Source organism: Triticum urartu, chromosome 6A (assembly GCF_056163025.1).
Source record: "Triticum urartu cultivar PI428250 chromosome 6A, HENAU_Tu73, whole genome shotgun sequence".
Lineage (NCBI taxonomy): Eukaryota > Viridiplantae > Streptophyta > Magnoliopsida > Poales > Poaceae > Triticum > Triticum urartu.
The window spans coordinates 14,302,335-14,321,030 of record NC_141878.1 but is presented as its reverse complement, the minus strand read 5'-3'; the positions used below and the strand labels follow the sequence as shown (position 1 = coordinate 14,321,030).

The following is an 18,696-nucleotide window of genomic DNA, read 5'->3' as shown; positions in this document are numbered from 1 at the left end:
AAGAGCTATGCAGTGATTCAGATGCACGCACGCGTCCCATGCATTGTTTTGTGCAAAAATTTAAGTGTGCAAAACGTAACGGATACACACATGCGTCCGGATTCACACACGCACCGTTCTCATCCTTTCTCTCTTCCTCTCCCACGCACAGGCCTATAAATGGGGTGCCTCTCTTCCTCTCCCACCCACAAGCCAGATCCGATCCTCTCCAACTTCAAACACCCAAGCGACCGAGCCCTCCCCAAGCGAGACCAAGTGAAGATGCAGTTCAACGGGCCGACCTTCAACCGTCTGCCTGTCATGCCGGAGCTGCGCTACCCACCGGGCGTGCTCGTGGAGAGGGAGCTCCGTGTGTGGGCTATTTCAAGGTGGAGGGGTTCCGTCGAACTCACCCGTGCCTTCCTCAGAGCCGGCTATGCCCACCTCCCACGGGGCTCGCCAAGGATGTTCACCCTCAACGAGGTTCGTGACCGCGGCGGCATCCTCCTACTGCTCACGGTCACCTTCACCAACCCGTTTGACGCGCGCGAGCTCCTCGGCCAAGTCTTTTGGTGCGGCTGCGAGGCCATCTTCTTCACCGTCTACAACATCTACACCAACTATGAACGCATCTTCCCCGCTCCAGGCCAGATGCACTCCCTTCCCTACGACGAGGAGGAGGAGGTGTGAAGATGAAGACGGTGTTCAAGGGGCGCGCGCGGCCAAGGTGGAAGAAGAAGGTCAAGATGAAGATGTTCAAGCCCGGAGTCAAGCTCGTCATGTTTCGTTTTTTATTTTGTTGCTTTTCTATGTCGTGTCGTGTCGTGTCATGTTTCGTCATGTGTCTGTGAACTGTGAACTTATCTAAGTTATTGCAATGGTACGGTGTGTTCCATCTTATCTAAGTTATTAGGGTTTATTATGTGTGTTAAAAAATGTCCGTGCCCAAACATATCATTTCTTCCCTAAACAAGTCATGAACTTCGAGAACTTGTGGTTTTCATTAATGAAAATCAGAGGGGGTGAGAAGCCCTCTGTTTCATTCAAACAAAAAGTCATGAACTAACATGCAAATTTATTCCCTTTAAATCCTAAACCAAGTGCCACTCTATCCCTAGACCAAGTGCCACTCTGACCAAAATCATGTGGTAGTGCAACATACATTTTCAACCTTCCAACCCTCCAAAATTTAAGTGCAAAACAATGGAAAAACACTCTCACGCGTGTCCAAACATTCACGGTCTCACTATTTTTTTTAAAAAAATTCAAAATCTCACTATGTATACCTTCCTTCCCTATCCATGTCAAAATCTTGCCATTTGTCCTAGCGGTTACCAGCGCAGCCCTAAACACCACACACCCACGCGGTCCTGGGTTCGAGTCCCCAACCGCACCAATTTTTTGTGCATTTTCCACCCTTCATTTTTTAGACAAATTATGTTTTTCTCAATGTAATGCCCTTAAAAATTGTTCATTTATTTTGGCACCTGGCGTAAACCTCTACCAGAGCTGAGGCACATTTTCCATGACATTTTGGTCTTTGATTTAAATCACGGTGTATTTGAATTGGATTAATTAACAGCTCCAAAAAATTTCTAACCTTAATTGTTTGGCTCCGGAATAATTCAATTAGCTTCCACAAAAAGTTCCAGCATTATGATTTACTGCCTAAATTAAATCAGAATAGAAAACAGAAAAATACGCAAGAGAACCCCTGAATGGGCCTAATTGGATGCAGTTGGCCCATTAGTCTAGCCTGCACTTGGCTCTACGCTCTGAATTTGGCCCAAGAGCAACCTTTTTTTTGGACAGAAAGGCAGAGCAGAGAGCTGCATTTCATTGATCAAAAGTTTCTGAATTCCTAATTTCTTCTCTTTTTTCCAACATATTTAAATGTTGGTCACTTCTTCTCTTTTTGTTTCAACATTTAAACAACCTTTAAACAACTTTAACCAACATTTAAACTAGGTGGATTTCTCAAACAATTTCAAGATTACAAATTCCTCCATAATTCATGCCTTTCCATACATTTTCAACATTACAACCAGTGCAATTACCATACCTACAAATGCCCAAAAGTATTTGCAAATGGGTATTGGTAGTGCTTGATCTTCAAGCTTCCTAACCTTCTTCTTCAACATCCTAAGCTCAACAGCTAGCTCTCTATCAGTGCGTGCTTCGCCCTCCATCCCTTCTTCCGGAGCTCGTGGTGCGGCCACTGCCGTTCGTGGCAGCATGCGCAACCATTCTTCATGCTCTTCTTGCAGTTCATTCATCAGTCTTGGCCAGAGCATCGACCCAAAGAAAGAAGCATGTCACCTGCATGAACACCAAACAGATCAACCCACTGCTCAAAGATCCTGACCACGAAAATGGTGCAATTGCCTCGATTCTTACCCCATTCTCGCTGCACACGTAGAACGGACGATTCTGGTTCCTCGGTGTCTGAGAAACCCTCCGATCAATGCCCGCCCGGCACCGCGGACAGACGAAGACAGGCATGTCCACACGCGCCCGGCTCTGCATCCGCGAGGTGGCGCGGGAGCTTGAGGAAGACATGGAGCTCGGAGCCGAAGGGATCTCAACGCCGCCGCGCCCTCCACTGCTAGCTTCCCACCGCCGCGCCCTCCACAGCTAGCTTCCCGCCGCCGTGCTCTCTCTCTCTCGCCGTGGTCACTGCCGTCCTCTCTGTCGCCGTGGTCACCGCCGCTGTCGCCCGCTTATATAGCACACCCGCCAATGGCTCTCTGCTCAACGGCTCTCTGCTGGGTCCCACAAGCCACGCGTGCAACGGTCTGAATAAAATTGGCTGTTTCTGTCGCCTGGTCCCACCTGTAAGGGCCGAGTCAAAAGGTTGACTTGACGGAGACGGCAGAGTTCACGGAACGAGTCGGTGCGCACGGACTAGGGACAAAACTGAGCACAATTCGCATCTGAGGGCAAAACTGAGCACATGGACACCACTGAGGGCAAAAGGATAATTAACCCTTATTATTATGATACCATGTGATTTATTATGTTATAAACTATATGCCCACCCTGCCCTTGGCGTGTGACACATTGGGCGAGCGCCTGTAGGAAACACATCTTCCGGTCGACCACCTAGCTAGGCCGGCTCATGGAGCAAAAAAATGCTACAAAGCTTTCACGGATTGGTTTTACGGACTCTTCTCTCACCAACCAACCACCTGATTTTAGCTGATGGGACCTCTCCTTCCTAATATTCTCCAACCATAGCTCTTCACGTGATCCACCACCCACAGGTCACGGCATCATGGTGGACGGAGCAGCTGCTTCACGACCTTCTTGTCTTCGCCGATGTGCCCGGCTGCTTCTTTGAGGTGCTCCGGTCCCTAAAGCAGCTTCTCACCGAGATGCAGGACGCCCTTCGCCACCGTGACGCCGCGCGCCGCTGCTCCGACCACAATTTCTCCGGCCCTGCCTCCACATTGCGCACCTTCTCGCACCGTTCTTCCTCCCCTTCCGGCAAGGCCGCGCTAGCTGAGGCCGTCGAGTACGTGATGTGCTCTGCGGCTGCTGCATCTGCCGCCATCTTCGCGGCGCTTGCCTCCTCTTCCTCCTCCTTTGCACTGCGAGAATTGACCTCTACGAGTGCTGCATCTCCCTTGAAGGCCATGGAGCGGCTGCGAAGCCTGGAGGAGTGCGTCGTGGTGGCGGCGGACGGCTGCGAGCAAGTGCACCGCACGGTCTTGAATGCGAGGGTGTTGCTGCTCAAGATACTCACTACAAATTAATCTGTTTCCACTGATCTTAACTTCTATTATCACTTGGTGTATGTTTAGCATAAAAAAATTAAAAGTCTGTTTCGCCCTAATTTGAAACAGCAAAACAAGAGGTTCGTTACAAAGGTGCAAATTAGGAAGAAAAATCCATGGAGAAACAGTGGCATCCTCACTAAAGTTGTAGCTCATTTTCTTTAGGTTTTTTTTTGAAAATAACGGGGGGAAATCCCCACCGGTTGTTATATTACTCGAAGGATTCGGCTGTCATACAATGTTTTCATGGAAATGATAAAACAACAGGGTAAGACACACAACAAAGTCGGGAGGAGAGGAGAGAAAAAACTGTCTATGCTAAGCAAAAGCAAGGAGCAAGGTGCAGATGATCATCAGCTGCCCGTGCCCATGGTCATAAAAACGCCTACACCAGATAAGAAGGTCGTCGGACGCCTACACCGGGAAGGTGGGGGGGGGGGGGGGGGGGGGGGGGGAGCCTCACTAACAGAGCGTAGGGAGTCCATGTTGAGCTGCCTCAAGATCTCGGCAGCACGCGTACATGTGATGAAAAGGTGGTCGGTGGTCTCGTCGCCGCCGCAGGACTCACATGACGGGGTGGGGAGCACCTCTTGACGTTGAGGTTCACTCGCATGGTCAGGCGACCAACGGTGAGAAGAAGCGCGAACACGTTGATCTTTGAGGGGAGGCGGGAGGCCCAAATCTCGGAGAAGGTGCGGTCAGTGCAGCTCTGTAAAGAGAGCACTCGGTACACCACACGCAAGGAGAACCGCGTATCTGGGCCTGGCCATGATCCGGTGATCTGGTCTGGGGGAGAGGTGGACGGAGCATCTCATGGACCGCCTCCAGTTCCCAGGCGTCCACAGCGGACAACCGCGGCTGGACCGAGATGCCGCCATGTAGGACATTGGCGTGGTGTTTGGCCGATGTCACAAATGTACTCACTGGATACATTTATTCCATGAGGCTTGCTTCGGTAGACCCCCCTTACAAACCGTATAAGAACAGCATGATCATTTGACCATAAGGTATACCTACACGCCTGTACGTAGACGTACATATCCGATCCACTTGCCCATTGCACAAACTGGTCCATTTTTCTTTTTATTTTTTTAGGCCTCTTTTGGTTCATAGGATAGGATTATCATAGGAATAGGAATCTTGTAGGAAATGAGATGACATGTATCTCAAATTCTATGAGCAGGAATAGGAAACAAGATGTCATTTGGTTGACACCAAAGGAATTTTTCCATTGAGTCTAGGCTTATTTTTATTTTCCTATGAAATGTGGAGGATAGGAATCAATCCTATGTAGGAATAAGAATCCATTCCTATGAATCAAAGGGCTCTAAAGGAAAAAAATCCTATAAGAATCCTATCCTCTAGGGCCTCCTTTGGTTTGGAGGAATTTCATAGGAATTTTAGAGGATAGGATTCTTGTAGGATTTTTTCCTTTAGAGCCATTTGGTTCATAGGAATGGATTCCTATTCCTACATAAGATTGGTTCATATCCTCCACATTTCATAGGAAAATAAAAATGAGCCTAGACTCAATGGAAAAATTCCTTTGGTGTCAACCAAATGACATCTCGTTTCCTATTCCTACTCATAGGATTTGAGATACATGTCATCTCATTTCCTACAAAATTCCTATTCCTACGATAATCCTATCCTATGAACCAGAAGAGGCCAGAATTCCTATGAAATTCCTACAAACCAAAGGAGGCCTTAACCTTTAAAAAATATGTGCAGAAGGTAGGATTTGAATTCACAACCTCTTCCTTTATTTCCACCCACTACAATCAACTAGGAGAACTTAATTGTTGTTTCTAGTTACTGCTTTTACTTTTCTTACCCTTCACACTCACGCGCTACTCCAAATTTTGAAGCAATACTGATACAACTGGGAAGCATCCAGTAACATTTTTTGAAGCAATCGTCCATCGGATGGTGATCATGACGGAGCGTTCGCTTCGTCACATGGGCCCGGTGCCACCATCGGTGGTGAGCGTGAAGGAGGAGCCACCATCCCCGCCACATGTCCACGTTAAGCGGGAGTCGGCATCCCCACTTCGGCAGGTGAAGGACGAGCCAACGTCCCCGCCGCACAACCGCGGCCTCCACATCGGTGGGCGCGTGAAGGAGCCGACAGGCCGCCAGTGCCTCTGCCACGTGAAGGATGAGCATGCGTCGCCCCCGCCACATAGCCGCTACACACGGATCAACCCCTCCTCACCACCACGATGCCACTGTCGCCCCATACAGGAGGAGCTGCCGCCAGCGCGATCGCCAACGCAAACTCCACTACCTAGGAGGATGCGGTTACGATGGTGCCTCCGGCTCTCGTGCCATGGTATCCGTGGCGGAGCGCGCGGCGCGACAGCAGGTGAGGTACGACCGGTGCAATGCCGGTCACCGCTCCACGTTCGCCAAGATGGGTGTGGCGTCAGAATGGGTCTGCAACGACCTGGACCTCGCCGCGACATTGGCACTTGACCGCTCCGTCACCACCGCGGAGACAGCCCTCGGGCGCCGCCGCCACCTTAACTGCGAGCTCGCCAAGATCGACAAGGAGTGGTCGCTTAGCGCCGATAGGGTGCCGCCGGCGCATTCGGTAGTGGGCAAGGCCGCCCTTCGCACCGCGCAACAGGAGTCGGAGCGACACCTCCGCAAGCATCATGCGGCCACGGCCCTCCGGCATCCTTGAGCCGCTGGAGGGATGATGACGATGACGATGGTCCGGACGTCAATGGCGGTAAGACAGGATAGGGCGGTCACGCTTATGAGATGGTCGTTTGATATAGGATTTAGTATTTTATATATTTTAGTAAAACGGTCGAAATATGGTTCATTTATGTAAATTATATCCGAACTTGAATGAAATCTGCCCGATTTGAACAAATTCCGTTTGTTTCGTTCCAGTAGTTGTTGAAATATATGCAGGCAATGTTGGATGGTGCCCTCCCGTATCCGTGTCGAGGGACTGACCCCCCTGTCTGCGGACAGATGCGGGAGGAAATTTGCGGGTCGTTGTTGGAAATGCCCTTACACTGGATATAGATTTTATTTTTACTAGATCAAAACAATTTGTCATGGAAGCAATGTAAATTGCAGTTTGAAAAAAGATGTTTCTGCATAGAAAGGACGATACGTTGCACTGTGATCAGCTGGAAGCAAAATGTTTTTAGATAGGAAGCACGAAAAGACACATACTATACAAGAAAAATAATCAATATGTTCAGCTGGAAGCATATTTTGTTTGTATGGAAGCAAATCAAAAATCAAAATATATAGTTGGAAGCATATTTCCTTTGTATAGAGGCAAATCGCTTTCCATGGAAACAAAATGCATGGCGTAAAAATCAGATCTTGCGCAGGTTATTATCTTGCATAATTTAGGGGAGTTGTTAGTACGAAATAAACGTAGTCAGTGCAAATTGCGTTTTTAATGGACCATCCTGCCATCGAGAGGCATCTAATCTAATGGTGTTGGAGTAATCTGATGGTAAGATAAGAATCACTAGTCCGATCCCTAGTTGTTCTCAAGACTAAAAGAAGTACGTAATCAGTCTGAATAAGTGAGTTGTTATAGTGGTCATAGCGGGTGGAAATATTAAAGAGGTCTAGAGATCAAATTCTTGTTCTGGCACACCTTTTTTTGAAGGTTAAAAAAACAAAAAACTACTCTCTATAGAGCGTATACGCAAAAAGTTCTTGTTCTGGCACACCTTTTTTTGAAGGTTAAAAAAACAAAAAACTACTCTCTATAGAGCGTATACGCAAAAAGTTCTTGTTCTGGCACACCTTTTTTTGAAGGTTAAAAAAACAAAAAACTACTCTCTATAGAGCGTATACGCGAAAAGTTTATGAAATATGACCATTATGCCCTTTCTTATGAAGAGGTATCAGCTAATCTGAACCGTCCTTGTGTTTAAAGGGGGTTTACCGAAGCAGAAGTGGAGGTCAGAACCATCGGTTGCTAGTAGCCTAGTACAGATTGATCTCAACAATGCTAACTTTCACCGACTCATGTTAGTTGCACTGCGTCATCTTTTGTTTTTTTATTAAAACGTGTGCCATGCCAAAATGAGGCCAATTTTTTTCAGGACAGACTGATGATGAGACACGTGGTAGGCTAGGCAATCAGGCATTTTGCCAATAAATCGGCCTCCGTTGCTCTTCTCTCCGGCAAATGTAGGCGGCGGAGCGATGACAACTCTTTGCTCGGAGTGGTAGCGTCCCTGGCAGTAAAGATTTCAGCCCGATGTTGGAGCCTTGTGGAAGATGGACCGGATTGCAATCTACACCTTCTGTCCAAGGACTTTTTTGTAAAGTTTCTGGACTAGGTTGTAATTTAATTTTATCCAGAGGTCTTCAACTGACTTGTATAAAATGCAAAATGAATGAGAAGGTATGGGTCCTTCCAGACCCATCTTCCTTTCAAAAAAATGCCAACTTTCGCCGAACTCGCATTAGTTGTGCCATGTCATGTTTTGTTTTTGATTGAGACGTGTGACCTGCCAAAACATTGCTAATTTCTTTCAGGGCAGGTTCATGATGAGACACGTGGTAGGCTACACAATCAGGCAGTTTGGCAACAAATCGGCATCTGTTGCTCTTCTCTCCGGCAAGTGTAGGCGGCGGAGTGATGGTGAACTCTTTGCCCAGAGTGGTAGCGTCCATGGTAGTAAAGATTTCGGCCTGATTTTGGAGCCTTCTACAAGATGGACCGGATTGCAATCTACAGCTTCTGTCCAAGGACTTTTTTGTAAAGTTTTTGTACTAGGTTGTAATTTAGTTTTATCCAGAGGTCCTCAAATCAGCTGTACTAAAATGCAAAATGAATGAAAGGTTCTGGTCCTTCGAGACCCGTCTTCTGTTCAAAAGAAAAAAAACAACTTTCGTGGGCGTCATGTTAGTTGTGCCGCATCATGTTCTGTTTTTGATTGAGACGTGTGCCATGCCAATCATGGCCAATTTCTTTGAGGGCAGGTTCGTGACGAGACACATGGTAGGTTACACAATCAGGTAGTTTGGCAACAAGTCAGCGTTCATTGCTCTTCTCTTCAGCAAGTGTAGGCCGCGGAGTGACGACGAACTCTTTGCCCAGAGTGGTAGCGCCACTGGCAATAAATATTTTGGCCCGATGTTGGAGCCTTCTGGAAGATGTACCGGATTGCAATCTACAGCTTTTGTCCTAGGACTTTTCTATAAAGTTTATGTGCTAGGTTGCAATTTAGTTTTATCTAGAGGTCCTCAACTCAGCTGTACTAAAATGCAAAATGAATGAAAAGTTCTGGGTCCTTCCAGACCCATCTTTTGTTCAGAAAAATGCCAACTTTCGCAAATGTCATGTTAGTTGTGCCGCATCATGTTCTGTTTTTGATTGAGACGTGTGCCATGCCAAAACGTGGCCCATTTCTTTCAGGGCAGGTTTATGACGAGACACATGGTAGGCTACACAATCAGGCAGTTTGGCAACAAATCAGCGTCCGTTGCTCTTCTCTTCGGCAAGTGTAGGCGGCGGAGCGACGGTGAACTCTTTGCCCGGAGTGGTAGCGTCCGTGGCAGTAAAAATTTCGGCCCGATGTTGGAGCCTTGTGGAAGATGGATCGGGTTGCAATCTACAGCTTCTGTCCAAGGACTTTTCTGTAAAGTTTTCTGAAGTAGGTTGTAATTTTGTTTTATCCAGAGGTCCTCAACTCAGTTGTACTGAAATGCAAAATGAATGAAAGGTTCTGGGTCCTTCTAGACCCATCTTCTATTAGAAAAAATGCCAACTTTTGCGAACGTCATGTTAGTTGTGTCGCATCATGTTCTGTTTTTGATTGAGATGTGTGCCATGCCAAAACGTGGCCAATTTTTTTCAAGGTAGGTTCATGACGAGACACGTGATAGGCTATACAATCAGGCAGGTTGGCAACAAATCGACATCCGTTGCTCTTCTCTCCGGCAAGTGTAGGCGGCAGAGCGATGATGAACTTTTTGCCCAAAGTGGTAGCATCACTGGCAGAAAGATTTCAGGCCGATGTTGGGGCCTTGTGGAAGATGGACCGGATTGCAATCTACAACTTTTGTCCAAGGACTTTTCTGTAATATTTCTGGACTATTTTGTAATTTAGTTTTATCCAGAGGTCCTCAACTCAGCTGTACTGAAATGCAAAATGAATGAAAGGTTCTTGGTCCTTCCAGACGCATCTTCTGTTAAAAAATGCCAACTTTCGTCGACGTCATGTTAGTTGTGCCGCATCATTTTCTGTTTTTGATTGAGACGTATGACATGCCAAAACGTGGCCAATTTTTTTCGGGGCAGGTTGATGACGAGACACGTGGTAGGCTACACAATCAGGCAGTTTGGCAACAAATCGGCATCCCTTGCTCTTCTTTCCGGCAAGTGTAGGTGGCGGAGCGATAGTGAACTCTTTGCCCAGAGTGGTAGCGTCCCTAAGATTTCAGCCCGTTATTGGAGCCTTCTAGAAGATGGACCGGATTGCAATCTACAGCTTCTATCCACGGAATTTTCCGTAAAGTTTCTAGACTAGGTTGTAATTTTGTTTTATCCAGAGGTCCTCAACTCAGGTGTACTGAAATGCAAAAATTAATGAAAGGTTCTGGTTACTTCCAGATCCATGTTCTGTTCAAAAACAGATACCATCCTTTGCCGACGTCACGTTAGTTATGCCGCGTCATGTGTTCTGTTTTTGATTGAGATGTGCGCCACACTACAAAGTTGCCAAATTTCTTTGAGGAAAGGCGGATGACGAGACACGTGGTAGGCTACACAATTAGACACGAGGACACTAGGGGCCCATGGTTGTCCACTCATTTTTATTTCTTTATTGAGATAAGTTTGCTCCATCGTGTAGGAGCACGTTGGCTCCGGAGAGTGGTCGTGTCCTATAAAAGACATCTTCCGCCCAACAGAAGGCACCAAGCCCAAGCCCAAGCTCAACTCTAACAACAGTAGCAAGCAAGTCCACATCCACATACGCTGGCAACATCTTCACTTCAGTAGCAAAATGGGGTTCCGCCGACGGCTCGCGGCTCTGACCACCGCCCGCGCTTGCTCCACCAGCCTTCACCGCTGCTCCGACCCGGCCATCGTCGCCCTCCACAACTCCGCCAACGCCATACTCGAGTGGACCAAGGCACCGGCAGAGGCATCGCGCACCGTGTGGATTGGCGAAGGGGTGGACCACCTGAGCCGCCTTCTGGAGGGCCTGGTCGACCAGCTCCGCCACCCGCAGATCAATGCATCGCCGTGGATGGGGCAGTTGCTTCAAGACCTCCTTGTCCTCGTTGACGCACATGTTTGCTTCCGCGAGGTGCTCCAGTCCCAGGAGCTGCTCCTCATCGAGGTGCAGGCCGCGGTGCGCCATTGTGACGCCGCGCGCCTTGCGGCCGCGCTGCACGGGCGCCGCAGCTTCGACCGCACTTTCTCCAACCTTGCCTTCAATTTGCGTGGCTTCTCACTCCGTGCTTCCTTCCCCACCGCGGCCACGGCTGGTTCCGGTGAGGTCTTGCTCGCTAGGGCCGTTGAGCACGCCACGTGCGCGGTAGCTGCTGCGTCCGCCCCCATCTTAGCCGGGCTCGCCATCTCCTCGTCTTCCTCTACCCTGAAAGCATCGACCTACACGATGGCTGCGTCTCCCGCAAAGGCCATGGAGCGGCTACGGAGCCTGGAGGAGTGTGTCGTGGCGGGCGAGGATGGATGCGAGAAGGTGCACCGCGCGCTTGTGAACGCGAGGGTGGCGCTGCTCAACCTACTCAGTGGAGAGTAACCTTCTTCCATTGATCTTAGCTTTTATGTACAATAGCAGCACTGCACTTCAGTTAGCTACGGAGAGTGATTAGAATATACTAGATCACACTGTGTACTGATCCTGGATGTCGATTTGCACAAGTGCAAGTTAGGAAGAAAAATCCGTGGAGAAACAATAGTATCTTCACTAAAGTTGTACTAGCTCATTTTCTTAAGTTTGTCACAAATGTATTCCCTGGATACGTTTATTCCCTTAATTAATGGTACATGAACACATATATTTGTACAAACGTATAGCAAATAAGAGAACCAGATGAACATCACCTCCTTTAAGATATCCTTTACATCTCGGTTGATTTGTAAGGGTGATGTGGCCTTCGTCTCGGTTGATTTCGATGAGGAGGAGGAGGAAGAAAGCGCGCAGGAGACGTGGAAGCTCATGAGCCTGTACAGATCGCAAAGACGGCCTAGTGCAAAAACCCTATCAAAACACTTTGAGAAGATTTGGCAACTCAGAACGGGGGTCGAGTTTCAGCCGATCAGGAACAATTTCTACACCATTACTCTCTTCTCCGAGGGTGATTACAAGTTCTTCGCAAGATGGGGGCCTTGGATCTATGATGGTGACGCGCTGCTAGTTGCTCCGTTTGACAATGAGGCTAGGCCATCGGAGACTCAGCTGGACGCAGTTCGTGTTTGGGTGAGGGTCTTTGATATCCCGTGGAAAAAGCAGACGCGGGCATATGGTAATGCAGTAGGAGGTGCACTAGGGGGAGTGCTGGAGGTGGATGCTCCGGAGAACGGCCACGGCACTAATGAGTTCTTGCGTATCCGCATCAAGCTGCCCTATAATAGACGACTGCAGAAAGAGATAACGCTGGAATATAAGGCCAAGGGGGTGATCAAGCGTAGTACTTTCAAGCTCAAGTATGAAAGGGTGCCTCACTTTTGTTTCCACTGGCTTTATGGGCCATGACAAAGATGCGTGCGAGAAGAGGAGAATAGGGATGGCCACCAAAGGATATGATTCCACTCTCCGCTGCTCCCCGTTTAAGAAGTTTGAGCAGAGGCCGGCGTACACCCCATCGCCGGGTCAACCTAGAGCCCGCCGGGCGATGGACTTCTCCCTGGGAAGTGCGGGATCGGCGTCGCGGTACTCGGCGCGATCAGAGACGAGCAGGAGCCAGCAACAACAACAACAACAACAACAACAACCCGAGATCCCTCCCAGAGTAGATGCGCATGATGGTTTTGAGAACACTGAAGGGACGTTAATATACTAAATTCCATTAGTTGTGCCATGTCATGTTTTGTTTTTGATTGAGACGTGTGCCCTGCCAAAACGTGGCCCATTTCTTTCAGGGCAGGTTTATGACGAGACACGTGGTAGGCTACACAATCAGGCAGTTTGGCAACAAATCGGCATCCGTTGCTCTTCTCTTCGGCAAGTGTAGGCGGCGGAGCGACGGTGAACTCTTTGCCCAGAGTGGTAGCGTCCGTGGCAGTAAAAATTTCGGCCCGATGTTGGAGCCTTGTGGAAGATGGATCGGGTTGCAATCTACAGCTTCTGTCCAAGGACTTTTCTGTAAAGTTTTCTGAAGTAGGTTGTAATTTTGTTTTATCTAGAGGTCCTCAACTCAGTTGTACTGAAATGCAAAATGAATGAAAGGTTCTGGGTCCTTCTAGACCCATCTTCTATTAGAAAAAATGCCAACTTTTGGGAACGTCATGTTAGTTGTGTCGCATCATGTTCTGTTTTTGATTGAGATGTGTGCCATGCCAAAACGTGGCCAATTTTTTTCAGGGTAGGTTCATGACGAGACACGTGATAGGCTATACAATCAGGCAGGTTGGCAACAAATCGACATCCGTTGCTCTTCTCTCCAGCAAGTGTAGGCGTCGGAGCGATGACGAACTTTTTGCCCAAAGTGGTAGCATCACTGGCAGAAAGATTTCAGGCCGATGTTGGGGCCTTGTGGAAGATGGACCGGATTGCAATCTACAACTTTTGTCCAAGGACTTTTCTGTAATATTTCTGGACTATTTTGTAATTTAGTTTTATCCAGAGGTCCTCAATTCAGCTGTACTGAAATGCAAAATGAATGAAAGGTTCTTGGTCCTTCCAGACGCATCTTCTGTTAAAAAATGCCAACTTTCGTCGACGTCATGTTAGTTGTGCCGCATCATTTTCTGTTTTTGATTGAGACGTATGACATGCCAAAACGTGGTCAATTTTTTTCAGGGCAGGTTGATGACGAGACACGTGGTAGGCTACACAATCAGGCAGTTTGGCAACAAATCGGCATCCCTTGCTCTTCTTTCCGGCAAGTGTAGGTGGCGGAGCGATAGTGAACTCTTTGCCCAGAGTGGTAGCGTCCCTAAGATTTCAGCCCGTTATTGGAGCCTTCTAGAAGATGGACCGGATTGCAATCTACAGCTTCTATCCACGGAATTTTCCGTAAAGTTTCTGGACTAGGTTGTAATTTAGTTTTATCCAGAGGTCCTCAACTCAGGTGTACTGAAATGCAAAAATTAATGAAAGGTTCTGGTTACTTCCAGATCCATCTTCTGTTCAAGAACAGATACCAACCTTTGCCGACGTCGCGTTAGTTATGCTGCGTCATGTGTTCTGTTTTTGATTGAGATGTGCGCCACACTACAAAGTTGCCAAATTTCTTTGAGGAAAGGCGGATGACGAGACACGTGGTAGGCTACATAATTAGACACGAGGACACTAGGAGCCCATGGTTGTCCACTCATTTTTATTTATTTATTGAGATAAGTTTGCTCACTCGTGTAGGAGCACGTTGGCTCCGGAGAGTGGTCGTGTCCTATAAAAGACATTTTCCGCCCAACAGAAGGCACCAAGCCCAAGCCCAAGCTCAACTCTAATAACAGTAGCAAGCAAGTCCACATCCACATACGCTGGCAACATCTTCACTTCAGTAGCAAAATGGGGTTCCGCCGACGGCTCGCGGCTCTGACCACCGCCTGCGCTTGCTCCACCAGCCTTCACCGCTGCTCCGACCCGGCCATCGTCGCCCTCCACAACTCCGCCAACGCCATACTCGAGTGGACCAAGGCACCGGCAGAGGCATCGCGCACCGTGTGGATTGGCGAAGGGGTGGACCACCTGAGCCGCCTTCTGGAGGGCCTGGTCGACCAGCTCCGCCACCCGCAGATCATGGCATCGCCGTGGATGGGGCAGTTGCTTCAAGACCTCCTTGTCCTCGTTGACGCACATGATATTTTTTCAGAAAAAAGAATCATAAACTAAATTCCATTTGTTTTGTCCTTCGTACCGTTAATATACAGTCGAGCCAAATATCAGATGTCCACCACCACCAGCCGCGATGGGCAAGAAGGCACATGTGGAGAAGACTCGGCGTGGTTGTTGCTCGGCGACTGCTGCTGAGCCTTCGTCCCCTCTACGTAACCATGATGTCTATAATGGACGTTGCGTCAAGGATGAGCCACGGTCTTCATCGCTTCGCCAGCCGGCCATCCAATGACGCCCGCCCCTCCCCGTCTAAGTCGCACGCCCCTCTTGGACCACTAGTTCCTAAATCGTAGGTCGCGCAACTCGACATCATCGTTTGATGGCTCCAAACCCCTCATCCCGATCGATTGGCGTTGTGCCTCCTTCGCGAAAACGCTAGTGGCGTCGGACTAGGTCCTCGCCAACCTCGGCCGAGGACCGCTTGAAGACCATATCAAAGAGGGACACCTGTCACTGGAGCCGGACCAGCCAGGAGCTATTCTAGCTCGGCGTCGCAGAGTCGGAGCATGACACCTACGCCAAGCATGACACCTACGCCAGCCAGAGGCTGGGCGGCTTGGGTGCGAGCGCGTCGCCGTGGCTGGCCGGTCCTTTGCAAACGCCCTAACGATGACAACAACGACATGCCAAGTGGCCTCGACGGGCATGCCAAAGAGGTTACCGTGCACTGTTTAATTTAATTTTAGTTTATACTTAATTTGGGGTAGTTTGCATGTAATTTCAATAGCTTGTGTATAATATATCATGGTGCGGAGAGATACTCAACTAGGAAGGGACGATATGATACCGGCGTTGCATGATCTGGACAATCTGGAGGTGTCCTTCGGCAGTGTTCGGGAGTCGATGGACTTTAATGATTCCCTGTTGGGCAAGAGACATATGGAAAGCCTGAGGGGCCGTCACTTGATAGCACATGATGGCAATGCAGTAGTGCCTTTCGAGGAAATGTCAGAGGGAGGAGACCAAAAAAGAGGGAAGTTAGGGGTGCAGCACATCGAGGATGAGGTTAAAAGTTTAGAGCGTGAGGAGGATCGGGAGGCAACCAGTCTTGGGGCCGCTGGTAAGCTGACGGGGCCAAGTGAGGCGCCCCGTCAGTCGCAATGAGTTGCTTATTCTGAAACTGTCGAGGGGCGGGGAACCCTCGTACAGTTCGTGACCTTCAGGCTCTTTGTCGAGCCCATTCCCCGAAGCTGGTGTTTTTATGTGAAACTAGACAACCAAAACAGAAAATGGAGAGAGTACGTAACAGACTTGGACTGAAGGGTTTTGATGGTGTAAGTAGTCAGGGAAAGAGTGGTGGCTTAGCCTTGTATTGGGATGAATCCTTGTCGGTCAACATTGAGGATATAAATGAAAGGTGGATTGATGTTCTCGTAAAACTTTCTGATGACGAACTGTTATGGCGGGTGACGTTTGTTTATGGAGAACCAAGGGTGGAAAACAGGCATTTCATGTGGGAGGGCTTATGCAGACTAAGAGGCAACTCAGATTTGCCATGGCTGGTGGCCGGGGATTTCAATGAGGCTATGTGTGACTTTGAACACTTGTCGTCGACTCCTCGCCCCCGAGACCAAATGGTCGCTTTCAGGGAATGCTTAGAGGTCTGCCAGCTTGCAGACTTGGGATTTGCGGGCCACCCGTTCACATATGATAACAAACGCGGTGGACGGGCCAACGTCCAAGTGCGGCTGGACCGGGCGGTGGCGGATAGCCAATGGCGTGACCTATTCCCGGAGTGCGAAGTGGCGCACCTCACGTCCCCCTGCTCGGATCACTGCCCCATCATCCTACGATGTGCGCGGGAGACTCGGGTGCGCACCGGAAAGACGCGTAGATACGAAGTTATGTGGGAAAGAGAACGGGCACTGCCGGAGGTAGTCAAAGCGGCCTGGAAAGCACCCGGTGCAGAGGGCCACCGGGGCAATATCAGTGCAGCCCTACGGTCGACATAGCTGGCGTTACACAAGTGGAGCAGCAAGAAGGTGGGTAACATCACAAAGGAAATTGAGAAATCCAGAACAAGATTGGAGGAGCACCGTAATGAGATACAGAGGGAATCTGATCATATGAACGAACTGCTGTATAAGGAGGAAATGATGTGGCTTCAATGATCGTGAGTAGAATGGCTAAAGCATGGTGATCGAAACACTAAGTTCTTTCACCGCAAGGCCAGGTGGAGAGCACGCAAGAATAAGATCAAGGGGCTGCTTGATGCTGAGGGAAATTACCAAACAGCTCAAGGTATGGCGCTCGCCTATTTTCGGAACCTTTTTGAAGCTGACCAAACTTTGCTCCCTGAGACTGTAGTGCCGCTGTTTGAGGAGGTGATCATGGCCGAGATGAATACAAAGCTCTGTGGCCAGTTCTCCGAAAAGGAAGTCAGTGACGCGTTATTTCAGATCGGCCCCCTCAAGGCGCCGGGACCGGACGGCCTCCCGGCCAGGTTCTTTCAGCGCCATTGGAGCATTCTCAAGGATGATATCATTGCAGCAGTCAGCAAGTTCTTTGCTACGGGTATTATGCCGGAGGGAGTAAATGCCACTACAATTGTCCTCATTCCAAAAGTGGACAACCCAAAGATGATGACGGAGTTTAGGCCCATCAGCTTATGCAACATGGAGTACAAAATCATCTCAAAATGTCTGGTCAACCGGCTCAGGCCTATCCTTGGTGATGTGGTGTCTAAGGAGCAGAGTGCCTTTGTCCCCGGGAGGCTCATCACAGATAATGCCCTCATTGCATTCGAGTGTACACACTATATAAGGCAGGAAAAGGACTCGGAGAGGAGTTTTTGTGCTTACAAGCTGGACTTGTCAAAAGCTTACGATAGAGTGGATTGGAGATTTCTCGAGCAAGTGATGCAGAGAATGGGTTTTGCGAGCCAATGGGTGAAGTGGATTTTGGCATGTGTCGCCTCGGTTCGGTATTGCATAAATCTTAACGGAACCCTCTCAGATTCGTTTGCACCGACGCGCGGGCTTCGGCAGGGAGATCCCCTTTCCCCTTTCTTATTTCTCTTAGTGGCTGACGGTCTTGCTGCCATCTTGCGTCAGAAAGTGCAGGTCCAAGAGATCACGCCCGTAAGGGTCTGCCCAAGGGCACCCGGCATCTCGCATCTGTTGTTTGCCGCTGATACTTTGCTATTCTTTCACGCGACTGCAGCTGAAGCAAACAACGTCAAGGAGGCACTGAATTCTTATGCCCGAGCTACTGGCCAACTTATCAATCCGCATAAATGCTCCATCTTGTTCGGGGAGCACTGTCCTGCTAATATTCGAGAGGAGGTCAAGCAAGTGTTGGGGGTACAGCAGCATAGTTTCGAAGAACGCTACCTTGGGTTACCCACCCCATCCGGACGCATGACCAGGGATAAGTTCCAGAACTTGCAGCAGAAGTTTACAAAGAGAATGGTTGAGTGGGACGCGGCACAAATGCTAGCTCAAAGTGGGAGAGAAGTCTTGGTCAAGTCGGTGGCCTTGGCGAGCCCCACATACATTATGAGTGTGTTTCGCCTCCCCGCCTCCACCTGTGAGGATCTCATGCGGATGATACGTAATTTCTACTGGGGCGTGGAGAAGGGAAAGAAGAAGATGCATTGGAAGGCGTGGACTCACCTGATCAAACCGAAAGCACAAGGCGGTCTCGGCTTCCGACATCTAAGGCTCTTCAATCAAGCTCTACTGGCACGACAAGCCTGGAGGCTGCTGTCCAACCCAGACAGCTTGTGTGCGCGGCTTCTAAAGGCGCGGTATTATCCCAATGGCAAGCTGGAGGACACAGTATTTCCGTCGGGAGCTTCGGCTACGTGGCAAGGGGTGCAATATGGTTTGGAATTGTTGAAACAAGGGCTTATTTGGCGTGTGGGGAACGGGGAGTCCATTCGTATATGGCGCGGTAGCTGGATCCCGAGGAATGGCTCC

The 18,696-nt window shown here is 49.1% G+C and overlaps 1 pseudogene; it reads right to left on the bottom strand.

The window, feature by feature from the left end:
- Positions 1-1,991: 1,991 nt before the first annotated feature.
- Positions 1,992-2,696, bottom strand: LOC147963216 (uncharacterized; annotated as a pseudogene).
- Between the last annotated feature and the right edge of the window lie 16,000 nt (positions 2,697-18,696).